This window comes from Gobio gobio (genome assembly GCF_949357685.1).
Source record: "Gobio gobio genome assembly, chromosome: 18".
NCBI classification, from domain to species: domain Eukaryota; kingdom Metazoa; phylum Chordata; class Actinopteri; order Cypriniformes; family Gobionidae; genus Gobio; species Gobio gobio.
Window position 1 is genome coordinate 21,306,475 of NC_137111.1, and position 17,915 is coordinate 21,324,389.

Here is a 17,915-nt window from a genome sequence, read left to right on the forward strand (position 1 = left end):
TAATATATATTTAATGGTGAATGGACCAAACACGGAATGTCACTGACACTAATGGACTCTTTTTGATGCTTTAGTGAAGCAGTTCAGAAAGCGGCAAAATCTCTTTTTTAATTGGGGAAGAGGATCTTCCACAATAACTGTAACCTTTACACGTGACTTCTTTCCATTCATTACAGCTCCACTACATCTCTGGACTTAGATGGTCTCCTAGCCTGGTCTCGATTGTTGGTTTTAGAGGGGTTTTGGACACTTTTCAGCTGTAGGAATCCAGACTATTGCCCCTATTCAGTTTTCTAAAATATACAATTAAGAATTTCTAAAAATATATGTATCATACAAGCAGAGTGTGTTCATAACAAAAGTTTAGTGATTGTCAAACACAATGAATTCAAGGCGCACATTTTCATTATGCAAAACTGTTTGTCTTTACTATAAGCAAATTTATTGACTGAATATGCATGTGCCACTCTAACCGGCTCCAGATAAATTAGCAAACAATCATCCTAATTAGTACTTTGATGTTTGGTGATCATGCAACATCAAACTTATGTGTAAGAGGTGAATATTTGCAGGTTTTAAAGCATTTAAGGTTTCTTCTCATAATTTAAGCGCTTGTTATCACTTTAAGGTAACCAATGAAAACAAAAAAATATTTAGGGATGACCATATTATATATCAAATATAATGCTAAAGAGCCATTTATGTTAAATATGGTCTGAAATGTTTTGGGAAATTTGGTTCTGGAAAATTATGGAATTTTGAAATTGAAAACATGTAGGAACCCTGAATTTAGATGTCATTGTATAAACTTGTTAATTTTAGGGTAACACTTTATTTTGATGGTCCACTTTAAATTGTATTAACTTTAAGTAACTACATGTAAACTAACTCTAGTTGACTGTCTGCTTACTCTGTACTTTGATTGTCCCCCAACAGACATTCTTCTGACTTTAAGTAACTTTGCAACTACATGTCTACTTATTTACATTTAATCATTTTGCAGACGCTTTTATCCAAAGTGACTTACAATGAGGAGTGCAATAAAAACAAACAGGGCAACAATATGCAAATGCTTTGACTAGTTCCAGTTAGTCTAGCACAGTTGCCTACGTATTAATTTTTGTAGTAAATGGATATATATAATAGTATGTTTTAATATTAATGGGCCAAGCGTTGATGAAAAACATTTGTCTTAAACCGTTTCTTGAAAATAGCTTAAAAAAAAAAAAACAGCAGCTCTGGTCGAGTTAAGCATGTCATTCCACCAGCTTGGAACAGTCAAGGACAAGGTAAAGGTCTGTGAAAGTGATTTTGTGCCTCTTTGGGATGGTACCACATGCAGAACGCAAGCTTCTGGAGGGCACATGGGTCTGAAGCAGCGCAGAGCCAGTGATCTAGGCAAACATCGGTGTCTTGAAATTGACGCGAGCCAATAGGCAACCAACGCAATTTTATGTAGGTGTGACGTGCGCTCTCTTTGGCTTGTTAAAGGACCACTCTTGCTGCAGCATTCTGGATAAGTTGCAGAGCTTTGGCAGTGCATGCTGGAAGGACTACCAAGAGAACATTACAATAGTCCGGTCTGGACAGAGCAAGAGCTTGGACAATGAGTTGTGTAGCATGCTCCGATAGGAAGGTCCTGATCCTCTTCATGTTGTAGATGGCAAATCTGCAGGAACGGGCAGTTCTAGCAATATGGTCTGTGAAGTTTAACTGATCATCAATCACAACTCCAAGGTTCCTGGCTGTCTTGGATGGAGTTATGGTTAACAAACCTAGCTGGTTTGAGAAGTTGTGATAAAGTGTTGGGTTGGCTGAGACCACAAGCAGTTCTGTCTTCGCAAGGTTGAGTTGAAGGTGGTAGTCCTTAATCCAGTAATAAATGTCTGAAAGGCAGGCAGAGAAGTAAGCAGCTAGCATCGGATCATCTGGCTGGAATGAGAGGTAGAGTTGACATCAGCGTAGCAGTGATCGGAAAAACCATGTTTCTGAATGGAGAACAGAAGTGGTCCAAGCACTGAGCCCTGATGCATCCCAGTATAGCAAGATGTTGCGACTTAGTACCCTCCACAATACCCTGAAGTAGAGCCCTGCGCGGGACTGTTTTCTTCATCCCGCTCCCGCCCGCACCCGCCGAATTTCTGACCATTACCGCCCGCTCCCGCAACGTATGTGTTACACTCCCGCCCGCTCCCGCAATATGTATGTCCACTCCCGCCCGCACCCGCAAAACTCTGAGAATTTATTCCCGCACAATAATAGAGATGCATTGATTTTGTGTCTTCTCCCGTCCCGCAGGGGAAAAAAAACACGTATTTGTATTGATATTATTAAAGAGATTCATGGGGTTGTTTGTTTCGTTTCCCTGGCCTGCATGTAAAAAAAAAAAAGGCCAAATACATTCAAATATAATTTCGTTTTTATCAAAAACTTTGCACATAAAAATAGACTGCTTTGCAAAACAGAAAACCAGATTGAGAAACAAAAAACAGATCCCAATTCCGTCGAACGTGACCGACTGAAAGGAAACCTGAGAAAACATGCTTCAACAGAACGTAATGTGAACACAAAATAGCAAACGGACATTTAGAAACAATCCATTTCCACTCACTAAACTTCTGTTTGTCAAAAACACCAAACAGTCAACTTGACCTGCAGGGAGTGCTGAGCGTTTTTGGTGAGGTATGATCAAGTAGCTATGTATTTGCCAGCTGCGCAATATGTGGAGACATATAACGTTATACCGCATGACTTTGCCTACCAAAACAATTGAGAAACTTCTCCAAATGTCAGACTTTCTTTGCTTAGCTTTTGTGCTGTAATTACCTCGTTTGAGGTTCTTTTCTACATCATCTATTACATCTTCTCCATCATGTCGTTAGGCAACCTCCCTATCCCGCCGATTCCCGCTGTGTTTTTTTTAGCCGCCCATTCCCGCCCGCAGCAAAATTCAAACCGCCCGCTCCCGCGAGATTTACGTTGGGTCCCGCGGGACCCGGCGGGACTCAATCCCAATGCAGCCCTCTACCCTGAAGGACCTTCCTGAGAGGTAAGACTTGAACCATTAGAGTGTGGTTCCTGCCCTTTTTCGTGAAGGTTGACAGGAGGATCTGGTGGTTAACAAGAGCAGCAGACAGATCCAGCCAGATGAGTACTGAGGATTTGGATCTTGCTCTTGCCATTCTGAGAGTTTCACTAACCGAGAGCAGGGCAGTCTCAAATGAGTGGCCATTCTGTTGTTCTGTGTAAGAAAGCTTGACTTGGTTGAACATGACTCGTTCAAGTGTTTTAGCATTGAATGGAAGTAGGGATACTGGTCTGCAATTTTCTAAAAGTGCTGGATTTAGAGTGGGTTTCTTAAGCAGTGGGGATATCCGAACCTGCTTAAATGCTGTGGGAAAGGTACCAGTGTGAAGAGAGGTGTGGATAATGTGAGGGAGTGTGGGTACAACTGAAGACGAAAATGGCTTAAAGGAGATGAGTGGGTATATGATCAAGCGGACAGGTAGCAGGGTGATTGGAAAGGATGCGTTTGGAGACTTCTGACTTCTGTGTGTGAAGAATGTGGCAAAGTCATCAGCTGTTAGGGTTGATGAAGGAGGGGGAGGAAGAGGTTGTCTAAACAAGATGTAAGAGTGGAGAAAAGAGCAATAGTAGCCCTGTTATTATCTAGTGATGAGAGCTGATTAGGGGGAGGAAGTGTGGATTAGACCAAAGAGGATATGGGAGGGTGAGAGTGAGTGTAGGTTACGCTGAAAAAATGACCTGTGGATGAGTGTGTGTTGTGTCACGAGCCAGGTTGAGGTTAAGAGTGAGGAATTATTCTACTAACTGAAACCTAACCCTAACCTTACAGTCTACTAATACTCCAAGGTAGTTGACAAGTTACAGTTATAGTTAGTAGAAAATCTTAAGTGGACCATCGAAAAAAAGGTTGTTAGTGATGTAACATTGGGCCATGGAGTATTTTAGGTCTTTATTTCAACATCTTAAAGTTATCTGGGGCTTCTAAAATATGTATTAACCCTGGGAGGGATGTCCATCCATAGAACATAAGTTCAAGCGACAACTCTGGAAAAGATGGAAATCGATACAAAGCATAATAAGAGCTCTTTCAGAATATTTATGCTTAATTTGTATTCAGGGTATTCCAAATTAAATGTTAGCTTTTTTCCCTCATGTTTCAGCATTTTTTGCTCATTTGTTCCTCACATTTAATGTGGTATCAAATCTTTATTTTGGTACTTTAAACATGCACTTTTAAATTTGGGGCCTGTCTAATGTGCATTTTTAAAATGTAGGCCTGTTATGTAACTGGAGAATTTTCAGGTCGCAAATGTCTCAGTTCTTGTCTCTGCTTTTACTCGAGTATTTAATTGCTGTATTTTCTATAATTCACCCCTTTACACAGTCTGTTTTGTTGGGTTTTAAGCCAGTGATTATGTAAGACAGTGTATGCATCATGGAGACTGGGACACCATCAACAGGGTTTGCACTTGGAGAGCAACATCTTTGTCACTCAGGTAACTGATATTCCCAGGTAGGACATGTTCTTGTTTAAGCAACTGTTGTTCATTGCTATTGTCTGTTGTCCAACTTCACGGTAAAATCACAACAGAACGTGTCCCTTAACAGGTGAGTCAATGTGTTCTTTTTTTTTTGTATCCATTAAATTCTTATTTCTCAGCTGATCCCATCTTTAAAGGGGTCATGAACTGCAATTTTTTTAAATTGTATAATGTTCTTTGAGGTCCATTTATGGTAGCAAGATTTTTCCTAATCAAAGTTATAGGATATTTTCTATCTTGTTTTTGACCCTCTCTTTCAAACACACCGTTTCGATGGGCGTGCTGCATTTCAAGACTTGGAAATAAACACCCGCTGCTATAATTGGGTGACAATTTTGCACATTAAAATAATTTTCAATGTCCTGTCATAACACTTGTGGAGTTGTTTTGAAAACTTCCGATGTTGAAAAAATGGCAACCGGTGAAATTCTGCCTCACATGTTTGAGCCAGAGTCTGATCCTGAATCAGGAAAAGGCAAATAGTTGAAGTAGGCTTTAAATTACCACAGTTATAGTTGACAAGATAACTTATAGTGTTTCATGTAAACAAATTATGAATGAATTACCATTGTTTGTCGCATGATCATTCTTATATTCATCGTTCATCATCTTTTTTACACAAAGCAATAGTTACACATAGTAAAAACACTGTTACTCACACTTGTGTTGCAACAATATAGTCGGATTCAATACAGTTGGCACTGCATCACTTAATTTTAGTCTTTGATAAGACAAAGTCTTTAAAAACAATTTTTAAGTAAAATTAAGCGAACAAACGAACAGTGTCTAACTGACACATTCTGGATCTTCATTAAAAATAAAGTTCATCCGAGCTTTTTTAATGTTTGGATCACAAGGAAGGCAATGCAAAGACTGTGTTTTTCCACAATTTGGTGCTGCAAAATGTCTCGTAATCCTCAGAGGCATTTCTATCGTTCCTTTTGAGTTCGGTTCACTCGACATTGCGTCAGTTGCTGACGCTATGGGGAACACCCTTCTCCAAGAATATTACTGAAGCCTTATGAAATCTCACAGGCGAGAATTTGTCTGCCAAAGCTCGCAAAATACAGGTCGGCTCTCTAACGTGCAGCTCCCCACCAGTGTGGCGATCAGCTGTGTACACAGCGCATATCGCTCCAGCTTCTCACTCATTCATTCGATATAAGCAACCCCCCCACCTTAGAACAGCGTTCTGCTTTATACAGAGCACAGAAAAGCTCCGGCCGCTCACTCATTCAAACACAAAAAATACAGCCTCTTGCTTCAGTGTGTTAACCTGTTAGCATAGAGGACAAAGCACTTCAGTTGCTCACTCACTCATAAGCAGTATAAGCAGCCCCCCCGCCTCAGAACGGCGGTGTGCCTCAATAAAGCTCAATGTGCTTCTGCCACTCGCTCACTCTCAAATACGCAGCTCTCTGCCTCAACGACAACCTGTCATAGAGTACAAGTGCTCCAGCCACTTACTTGTGTCTGTCCTGTATAAAGCACAAAAGGGTCCGGCCACTCACTCATTCCTTGCCTCCTATGATCAAAAAACGTCTCTGCTGCTGTTTTTCATATGGGTGTGTATTGTTGCTTACATTGACCGCTATGCATGCCGGCGCAGCCGCCGTTCATTGTTTTCTATGATTAGCACCAGCTGCTGAGCCACTGTTGTTCATATGCGATTGCGCACCTCTACATGACCAACTCGTGCTGAGTACTCTTGTCTGTTCTGATTTGTATGCATCCTCACTCTCATTGCAAGTTTGCCTTTGCAAGAGGATTAAACACCAATCAGTCATAACATTGACTAATATTGTATTGTTCCCCCTTTTGCTAGCAAAACAGCCCTGACCCGTCGAGGCATGGACTCCACTAGACCCCTGAAAGTGTGCTGTGGTATCTGGCACCAAGATATTAGCAGCAAATACTTTAAGTCCTGTAAGTTGCGAGGTGGGACCTCCATGGATCGGACTTGTTTGTTCAGCACATCCCACAGATGCTCGATTGGATTGAGATCTGGGGAATTTGGAGGCCAAGTCAACACCTCAAACTCGTTGTTGTGCTCCTCAAACCATTCCTAAACCATTTTTGCTTTGTGGCAGGGCGCATTATCCTGCTGAAAAAGGCCACAGCCACCAGGGAATACCGTTTCCATGAAAGGCTGTATGGTCTGCAACAATGCTTAGGTAGGTAGTACGTGTCAAAGTAACATCCACATGGATGGCAGGATCCAAGGTTTCCCAGCAGAACATTGCCCAAAGCATCACACTGCCTCCGCCGGCTTGCCTTTTTCCCAAAGTGCATCCTGGTGCCATGTGTTTCCCAGGTAAGCGATGTATCCAGCCATCCACATGATCAGACCAGGCCACCTTCTTCCATTGATCCGTTGTCCAGTTCTGATGCTCACATGCTCACTTTTGATACTTTCGGTGGTGGACAGGGGTCAGCATGGGAACCCTGACAGGTCTGCGACTATGCAGCTGCATACGCAACAAACTGCGATACACTGTGTATTCTGTCACCTTTCTATCAGAATATCAGAACCAGCATTAACTTCTTGAGCAATATGAGCTACAGTAGCTCGTCTGTTTGACAGGACCACATGGGCCAGCCTTCGCTCCCCATGTGCATTAATGTGCCTTGACCGCCCATGACCCTGTCGCCAGGTCACCACTGTTCCTTCCTTGGGCCACTTTTGATAGATACTGACCACTTGCTGCCAAATATATCCCACTCACTAACATGTGCCGTGATGAAAAGATAATCAGTGTTATTCACTTTAACTGATCAGTGTTGTAGCGTCTGGAGTCGCTCTTGACATGAGATCAAAGTGGTGGGTCGTTCGAGAAACACCAGAGATGCAGATCTTTTGCACAGCTCTGCCTATGAATTAGTATTAGCATATAAATGAGTGTAGTGGTGCCAGTTGAGGCTGGCCAAATGGCCGCACTATCACCCTTACGACCAGCAGAGACAACGCAGGCCGTGCCGTTATCACCTTGTGAGGAACTTCAAATAGATTCCTATCACACACACAGACAGACACACACACACACACACACACACAGACACACACACACACACAAGTATTCCTCTTCATATTAGCCTTTAATTTAACCATTCCAGAAATATGTGATGACCCTTGTGTTATATGTATGTTGACCACAAAGTATATATTTGTATGTGTGTGTGATGTTAATCCTAAATGCTCAAAATGGCTCTGTAAAAGAGATACACTGTCTTTCATGCATTTAAACACAGGCATGTTTGATGTCTAAAGGTTTCTCTTTCTTTGTCCCAGTCAGTGGTGCAAAGTAGATGATTATGAGATGTACCTTTTAGTAGGTTTAGCCCTTTTTGAGCGAAACTTTACTAATTCTGGCTCCCGGCAAGAACATTCCATTGAGTAATAAAGTCAGAACAAAGAAACTCTCTCCCGCCTGAAATTCACACCAACGATTGGTTGCCGCCGGGAAAGTGGGCGTAGTTTAATGGATCTCAAAAGACAGTAACACAAGCATATCGGTGCTCAGTCATCTTGCAAGAACCCCGGACGAGACAAATTTCCTTTTCCTCCCATCTCATCAGCGCGGCTCGCGGGTTTTCGACCTGCGAGCCGGCGCGGTCCAGCCAAGCTGATGTTTCCTTTGAAGATCGACGCGCTCCGCGGCGCAGTCAGCGGACGCACTTAGCTGGACGAGATGAATTTCCCTTCCAAGACGACACCTTTAAAAATCCCGCGGACCAACGAAGCTCTGGAAGAACCAAACGGAGAGAACGCTTCATCGCGCAAACTCTCTGAGAAACGCCAACGCACGCATCTTGCTTTACACAACACCAAGAAACCATGCAAGTATCAATTCTACCGAAATTTAGATGCGTTTTAAAGATTGTACCCCTGTTTAAGGTGATATTTCTTGCTGGCTCCAATGGTTTTGTCTGGGAAGGTGTCGGATCGGACACGATCTTACCCTCCTTCCTTTCCTTTCCCTTCCCCTCATCCTCCTCTTTACTTTCCACTATTCTGTAAATACATGTATTCTTTATGTAGTCATATGTAATCGTAGTATTAATCTTTATTAAAACCATGATATTCACGTTTTGATTGTCATTGTTTGCTCACGGAACACGAGTCCCTTTAATGTCAGATCTAAGCTACGAGCTCTTATAAGCATCGTTGAATGCTTTAATTAATACCATAACTCGGAAAGTTTGTCCTTTGTGGCCAGAGGGACAAACTTCCCGAAAATTGGGTAGGAAGAATAGACCTGGTGAGTGGATAAGGAATCTCCGCTCGTCCTTTAAACGGAACGGAGAGGAATTTTGAATCAACTCCCTTGAGGTTATTCTGTGATTATTTAATATAGATATATCTGTAGTTAATTACAATAAATTATTGTTAACCATATATATATATATTATATTGCATAAATACCGAGGTGAGGTATTCCCATCTTGGAGATTGGTGATTAGATTATAACCCCGTTATGATTAATCATAAATCCCTAAATATTAATACCCACAATTCCCTATTGAGCTAATTTTTGATTTAAATATAATATGTAACCCTAAAACCCTACATATTTTTGGTGGAGAATATTTCGAGCACATTCTAAACTCTGTTTTGTGAGCAACTTTGTCAATTTTATGCGTATATCATTTGTGTTAATTGTTGTCTTATATGCGCGCTTCAGTGAGACAAGTCGCAATCGCGAACTCATGTATCTGTAACTGAAAAGCCCAAAGCTCATTTCAGTTAGTCCTATGTTAACAGCGTCTATTTTGGTCAAACATTTTGGTCACTGTTAATTGTTAAAAAGAAACTGCAGTTCATAATATTAAAACTGTCTCTGTAAAGGGAAAAAAACTTCTTTTGCAGAACATTTTAATATTATCAATTCCACCTGTTAGAACGAAGAAATCTTCTTTCAGCGTGATGCCACCTGTGCGTGATGCCACCTGTGCGTGATGCCACCTGTTAGAACGAAGAAATCTTCTTTCAACGTGATGCCACCTGTGCGTGATGCCACCTGTGCGTGATGCCACCTGTGCGTGATGCCACCTGTTAGAACGAAGAAATCTTCTCCCAGCGTGATGACGATTTGAGCGTATTCCTCTTATTCGTTTTGTAAAAGGCCTTATAAATCGCTAGCGATCTCACCCCCTTAGGTGGAGTTTTGGCATAGCTAACCAGAACGCACACCTTGCACAAATCAACCAGAAAAAAAAACTGCTGGCCAGTATCTGCTTGATGTGTGAATGGGAGTATTTTATTTTAACCTTGATCACGTTAAAATTTGTTGCAGAGAAAATGCTCTGTTCTACATTTGTGTGTATATGCGGTAAATAAATCCGTCCACACACTCTGTGCTTCAAAATTGGCACAAAGGAAATTTGAAAACAAATTCTATTCACACTTGTGATTGCAGTTAAATTGCTGCGTTAGGAAGCTGGACCCTCCCCATTGTCGGACGCTCAAGCTTCATAATCACCTAATTTTGGGTAGTGTAATACCTCCGAGTAACACAAGGGGGCAGCCCGCTAGGTGTGCTGCACCTCTCAAATTACCCACGCCTGACTCCACTACGCCATCTTGTGGACGTCTGCAGATGTTTGCCTTATTAAACTCTCTCAAGCGAACTCTCGTTATTTTATTTGTTTACTATTATAATTATTTTCATTTATTTCCTGTTATTGCTATTGTTTGAAGTCATTCAATCTTTCGGGTTCAATGACTTCTCACACTTATTTAAATTTGGTTTAAACAAAGTTTGAATTTGAATTTAAATTAAGTTCTCCTTTCAGCCAGTGATGCTACCTAAGGGGAATGGACCCCTTTTGGGACATCTCCTGCTAAGTCAGTTTCCCTTTCTTTCTCATTGTTTCAATTTGAGTTACTTTTGCTTGTCTGTTCTTTTCTTCCCTTTTTATTGTTATTTGTTTATCAATTGGTTTCTTCCATTTCATACCAGTCTGATACCCTGCACTTATTTAAATTTTGGTTTAAGCAAGCTTGAACCTGAATTTAAATTAAGCCTTCTCTTTTCAGCCTGCGACAGCCACTTATCAGTAGCACGCCCCCTGCTGGGCACTCTCAAAAGTTGGCTCTCCTCTCTCTCTTCTCCTTTGGCTCCATTTCCGAATAGATTAATTTAATTAATTCCACTTCTCCCTTTTTCAATGTTGTTCTGATAATTACCAACATTATCATCATTTTATGTTTTAGTACTATTTATTGAATAGTCTTTTACCTCACCCACTTTACAGAATTATTTGAATTTGGTTAAAACAAGTTTAAGCTTAAGCTGATGTCACGTTTTCCTTGTTAGCCATTTATATATTCACAGGTAGTACCTCCCCTAGTGCTTGTGGTGAATTTCCGGTTGTCTTCTGGCTGGGTTCCGGTGAGTGGAGTCACCTGGCCTGCGTAACTGACACCGGTCGTGGGTGAATCGCAGACACCTCTGTCTCCGTACCATTGGCGGCGGCACGCAGCAGGCTAAGCATTTCGGGCACTCCAGGGAGAAGTCAACGAGTCCAACTGAACCGCTCAAGGGCATCTTGGTTAATTACTCTGATCCTCGGTTTGGACTCCAAAGGGATTTCAGAGGAAACCCAACTTCAACTCTTCAGTCTGGCCGTTGACCAAACTTACCTGAGTGCTGCCCAGTCATGCTAAAAGTCACACGCTGTTTGAGTGGGCGCACCGTGGTACCAAGGGACGAGGATCTGGGAACACCGCGGTCGAGTGTCCAGGGACCGCCGGCGAGATTGACCTCGCCATCGGTTCTCACCTGAGGCGACCCCGATTCACCCCAGGCATAGTAAGTTAAATAAGCCCATTCACTTATTGCAAGCCCTAGAATATACATATTCCTGGTCACTTAAGTGTTTGGCCACACCTTTCTTTTTTTGTAAGCCATACCTTTCCCCTAGGCTTTATAGCTCAACAGCGCCCCCTCACTCGTTGGCCCTGTCATAAACCCTAGCATTGGTATTAAGCTTAGAGCCTTCCCATATCTATCTCTTCTCATGTTCTCATTCTGTTTTATTTCGTGCCTTCTTAGTATTCTTGGATATTTCGCCCTTTTCTTTTCTTTTCTTTTCTACTCTACTATTCTGTTGTTTAGTTTCTTCCAGTTCACCTAAAGACAGAACCTATGAGAGCCATCAAGGAAAGCTGAATAATAGATTGACGATCAGCAGCCAGTATCAGTAAATGACCCACTAGGCTACCGCACTGTCAAAATTGTTATTTAAATCCGGCACTCACCCACACAAATCGGCCCCACCTGGCCGCTCACGGCCAAGACAACAGGTGCACGGCCTAGATTCCACTAACTGTCTGCACCAGTTAGTCCAAAATTGCACACACAATTAAATAGTCACATATGGCTATAAGCACTACACCCTATACGGACTTGCATTGGCCTCTTTTGTGTTGTCTCTCTCTTGCCCACAGTAAGCGGTGTGTCCCATTCATCCAGCCCCACCGCCGCTGGGATCACGTCGAGACCTGATCGAGCACCAGGACGACTGCGTTCCTGCCTAAAGCCACGGTGACCTGCAGCCCCTGAGCCAAGAACGGCAGCGTTGAAGCTCCATGCCGAGGAGGCCCGTAGTAACCAGGACCACGCGCAGAGTCGATTAGATCAGCTACTCCTCGAGACCCAGGACTGACGCGGACGGAAAGACGGAACGGACCTACAACTTCGGGAGGAAGTTGAGAGACTCCAAAATGCCCCGGCAGAACTTCGTGTAGAGACAAGCACAGAGAGCAGTTGGAGAAAGAATCCGAAGAGGAACCAAAAGAAAAACTCCAACGAGGTGAAGCTCTCCTAACAAGAGCAAAGATTGAACTGAAAGAAAGAAACAGCAAGGCCAAAGCTTGTGAAACCCACTTGCAAACGCCCATGCCAAGGTCCAAGATTTGGTTAAAAAAAAAAAAAAAAAAGACTATTCAAGACAAAGAACTTGAAACTGTTCACAGAGAACTGAAGTTCACATGTACATCGCACAGTGAACAGCAAGGGGAAACACGCACCACACAGTTTCCCCTGACAAGTGGGACAAGAAACCCCCAGCCAAGAGTTTCAAGCTCAAAAAAAAGGTGAAAGCCCACTGCCCAGGTTGTCACCAGCCAGCAGCCACGAGCCCCCACCAGCAGCAAAGGGGGTGGGAGCCAATCCAGAGAATCATGCTCAGGCACATCATGGCTTCCCAAGAACTCTACAAGCTGGCCAGAAACATCCCAACTTTCACCCCAAACCCTGCAGGGTATGAACTTTCACTTACAACATGAGACCGTAAAGCTGGACTACCAACAGCTACGGGACTGCCGACCAAAAAGACTGTTTCTGAAAAGACTGTGAGAAATCTAATGGTTTACCCTGTCTCTGATCACCGTTCAGAGCTGGCTCCAGGGGGCGCCCTGCAACAACGCAGTGACAGACTTTGTAACCGGCAAGACCGTTCCAAGCCAGCAGAGAGCAGCGCAACTGGCACGGTGCCCGTCTTAAGCACCTGTCCAAGCACTCTGAAAGACTCTGAGACAAGCCACGTCTGTCTAACCACCCAAAGGTGGAGCCGCGTGAGATGCCAGCCGACAGCCCAGAAATGGCAGCACCCCTAGCCCAAACAGCCAGCGGCGGAACGGCTCGCCCCAAACGAACCCAAGTCTGAGCACTCACCAGAGCCAGACGGTGCAGTTTCATCTGAGTCAGCAGAGATCCTGAGGATTCTGAAAGAACTTCTCGCAAGGGAGACAAGAAGGACAGGCCAGACAGCTTACGACTGTGACCAAGACCGGCACCCAACGTCCTTCCTGACTGCTCTCCGACGGAACCAAGCACCGCACAAACCACAGTCCAAAGATCCAGAGACTTCATCACCAAATGACAGCGTCACTCAACTCCCTTAGCTGACAGCTGCACTTCCTGAACAATCGAACTCTGAAATCCCAAAATGTGAGTTGAATGTGCAGTCATACAGCCAAAATGAGATCCAACTTGAACAGATAGCTCCCATCCAGCTAACGATGGGCCTAATGAGTCTGGTACACCCAGTGTACATCTAACCAATGGACACGTACCCCTTTCTCGTCTGCAAAGATCTGCTAGATCGTTTTCAGCCCCTACTAGACTTCAAACAGCTAAAGATTTGGGCTCAAGTACGAGAACCTCTGCCTCTCCAGCCACCCAGATCACCTGAGCCAGACTGTCAGGTCACAGAGGTCACGAGAAATCTTGCAACCCGCTGCGAGAACACTGTCTCAGCACCAGAGCAAAGTTCAAGCTCGCTACTCTGCACTTTTCAACTCACCATAGACTCTGACTTTCACTGCCCCAAGGTCATGACTGACCTCCAGCTGAATGATGTAACAACTACAGACATCATACTCTCACTATGGGCAGACAACTCAGCCATCAGTCTAGCACTGTTCAAAGCCCTCATGAAAGACACATCCAACCTTCCATCTGCAAGCAAGTGCACCCACTGCCCGTTGGACTCCTGCCTAACAACCATGGTAACTGTCAAGGGCACCTGCATTTTGAACTTGAAATGGAACGATCAGTGCCTCACACACCACATCCTGGTCCTTCAAGATCCACTGCATAACGTCTACATAGAAGCAGACCCCTTGATCCGCCTCAAGGCTCATGTGGACTTTACCAATGAGGTAGTGTGAGCCCCACTGACATCACAGCCCCGTGTGGTTCCTGCCAAGCCTGAAAACCTCCTGCCAGGCCAGACCATCCCAAGAGTCTGTACTTTAATCAACGAACAGGATACTGCAGCACCAGCTGTCTTTCACCTTCTGCAACCGACAGCGTACTTTCACCAGGTGCCCAATCGGCTATGCCAACTCACCAGCCGAGTTTAACATCTTCCGAAACGAAGCATGCCCAACACCTGTTCGACGCGTGTGATGACATCACAAGAACACACGACATGACTGTCCACCGGGAAAAGGTGACAGGACACTCAAGGCAACCCGGCCTTGACAAAGACTTGAATGACCAAACTGATTCCCTGGCCAAGACTGGCACACTTCACGGCAATCCATGGTCACCTCCCACCCACACAACCACCCGTGATGGCGCTGTGATAACCCGCAGCAAACTGACTATTCCTGCGACGATTCCAACATCACAGCCGCTTACGCTGGCTCTACAATTTCCATAAATGACACAGCTGACATGCAAGCCTCTGACACTGCCATAAAAGCTATGAGTAACCACCTCTCAGACCCCTCCAACCACCCTGTCACGATGTCTGACTTCACCGCTACCACAGGCCTCAGACGACCGCATGACGGCAAACACATGCTGCGTGAGAAAACAAACATTCTGGGGGATGCCTCTGACGCCCTCACAGCGCTAAAGCTTGTGATGCCACAGTGTCAAAAGGGGGGTAATGCTAAATGTATGCCCACAACGCACCATGTGCCGGACACCACGGTACCAGAGCCACAAGACACAGAAGCAAGTGAAATATTGGCCTGGCATGCAGCAAGTCGTGTCAGAGTATGTCAGAGAAGTGTCTGGTTTGCTGACAATCCTAACCGGCAAACCCAAACCCCAGAGCCCCTGCAACGCAGAAGAGTCACAGTCCCGTGGTCATACCTTCAAATAGACTGGGCGGGATCCCTTCCCAGATCGACGAGGGACCACAAGTACTTCCTCACAGTTGTATGCCAGTTCTCCAAGTGAGTAGAATGTCTTTGAGCACCCAACGACACCAAGTTGAATGAACCAATTGAGCTGGGGCCAGCATGCTGAGAAAGTATGTGTCTGCCAACCAGAAAGACTGGGATGTGAAACGTCCATTGGTGCTCATGACCATCAGAGCCACCCCGCATGAATCAACTCATGTGTCTACTTTGGAACTTGTGACTGGGTGTCAGACGACCCTGCTGCATCAAACAAGAGACTCTAGTTTTGTCAGAACTTACACTGCTCACCAGCACATTGACAAACTACACCTGAAGTGGCTCAGACAGCTGTTGAACCATGAGAGCAGCTGGACAGATCAAACACATGCAGAACTGTCACTATGGCAAACGCCAAGTACCAGACAAGCCACTGGGCGGAGCCACGGAAGACAGCGCGTCCACCCTGCGCACACCACAGGATGTCCCACAGCCGTCGACAACAACGCCCTCTGCCAAACCCTTCACGCAGCTGTCAAGCGGAGGCGGCACAAGGACAGCTGGACACTACTATCTCAGGGTCACAGGAGCTGCTGACACCAGCAAAATAGCCCCTGAACAGGACTCACCAGATGAGGACTGCAAAGGACAAGCTTCCAACTCCTTGCCACACACAGCTCAGGCAAGCTCACAACAGCACGGCTACAAGAAGCAGAGCAGAACTCCGATCCTTCGGACTTCTCGTGACTGAGAGGCTAACAACTACCTGCTTCCCTCCTGTCACCAGCACTAGGTCAGTCTGAAACCCTCTTCAGGCCACATAGACCCCTTACCACTTCCTGAGACCACAAGCAGAAACCTGCGCCACACAGACGGACTTCAGGATGACAGGTGACGCACCGTCATGGCACCTGCTGCCTCGACACCTGTTGCACAAGGTCAGAGACCTGAACTTGGCTGCTGCCTGCCTTATCTGCCGTGGAGTGACCATTACTCCAGGAGACACAAACGACCAGAGTGTGTGGATTCACGTACCAAAGGGTACCATCCTCCACCTTGATGATCTGGCATCGTAATACCTCCCAAGTGAAGAGTACTGGTCAGAGCTGGAAACCCCATCCTTCTTCAAGAATCACAACTTCACTCTAGATCCAGAACTGGAACTAAAGATTAAGAAAGGGGGTCCTAGCCAATTGACATCACTCTCATCGACACAGCTCTTTACCTTGCTACAGCATCATGCCACACCCTGACACTGGGCCTGGCTTTCATCCTAGTCAAGAGGGTCCACGAGATGCGAGAGTCCATGACCAAGAACACAGCCTCTCTCCTCCTGGGATTCAAACGAAACCCACGGAAGGGAGGTACCAAGACAGAGACAAGGCCAAACCTCATCAGGATGGACCCTCAGCCTGAGGAACCAAAGGCTTGGAACGATTAGAAACCACCTGCCACTCGACCACCATGATCCACCTGCCATCTGACCATCATGATCCCACTCGACTACCATCCGATCAAAACGACAACTGTCATCCGACGAGGTCAACCGGACGTCGTCACATGACAAAGGGGGACTGTAGCGTCTGGAGTCGCTCTTGACATGAGATCAAAGTGGTGGGTCGTTCGAGAAACACCAGAGATGCAGATCTTTTGCACAGCTCTGCCTATGAATTAGTATTAGCATATAAATGAGTGTAGTGGTGCCAGTTGAGGCTGGCCAAATGGCCGCACTATCACCCTTACGACCAGCAGAGACAACGCAGGCCGTGCCGTTATCACCTTGTGAGGAACTTCAAATAGATTCCTATCACACACACAGACAGACACACACACACACACACACACACAGACACACACACACACACAAGTATTCCTCTTCATATTAGCCTTTAATTTAACCATTCCAGAAATATGTGATGACCCTTGTGTTATATGTATGTTGACCACAAAGTATATATTTGTATGTGTGTGTGATGTTAATCCTAAATGCTCAAAATGGCTCTGTAAAAGAGATACACTGTCTTTCATGCATTTAAACACAGGCATGTTTGATGTCTAAAGGTTTCTCTTTCTTTGTCCCAGTCAGTGGTGCAAAGTAGATGATTATGAGATGTACCTTTTAGTAGGTTTAGCCCTTTTTGAGCGAAACTTTACTAATTCTGGCTCCCGGCAAGAACATTCCATTGAGTAATAAAGTCAGAACAAAGAAACTCTCTCCCGCCTGAAATTCACACCAACGATTGGTTGCCGCCGGGAAAGTGGGCGTAGTTTAATGGATCTCAAAAGACAGTAACACAAGCATATCGGTGCTCAGTCATCTTGCAAGAACCCCGGACGAGACAAATTTCCTTTTCCTCCCATCTCATCAGCGCGGCTCGCGGGTTTTCGACCTGCGAGCCGGCGCGGTCCAGCCAAGCTGATGTTTCCTTTGAAGATCGACGCGCTCCGCGGCGCAGTCAGCGGACGCACTTAGCTGGACGAGATGAATTTCCCTTCCAAGACGACACCTTTAAAAATCCCGCGGACCAACGAAGCTCTGGAAGAACCAAACGGAGAGAACGCTTCATCGCGCAAACTCTCTGAGAAACGCCAACGCACGCATCTTGCTTTACACAACACCAAGAAACCATGCAAGTATCAATTCTACCGAAATTTAGATGCGTTTTAAAGATTGTACCCCTGTTTAAGGTGATATTTCTTGCTGGCTC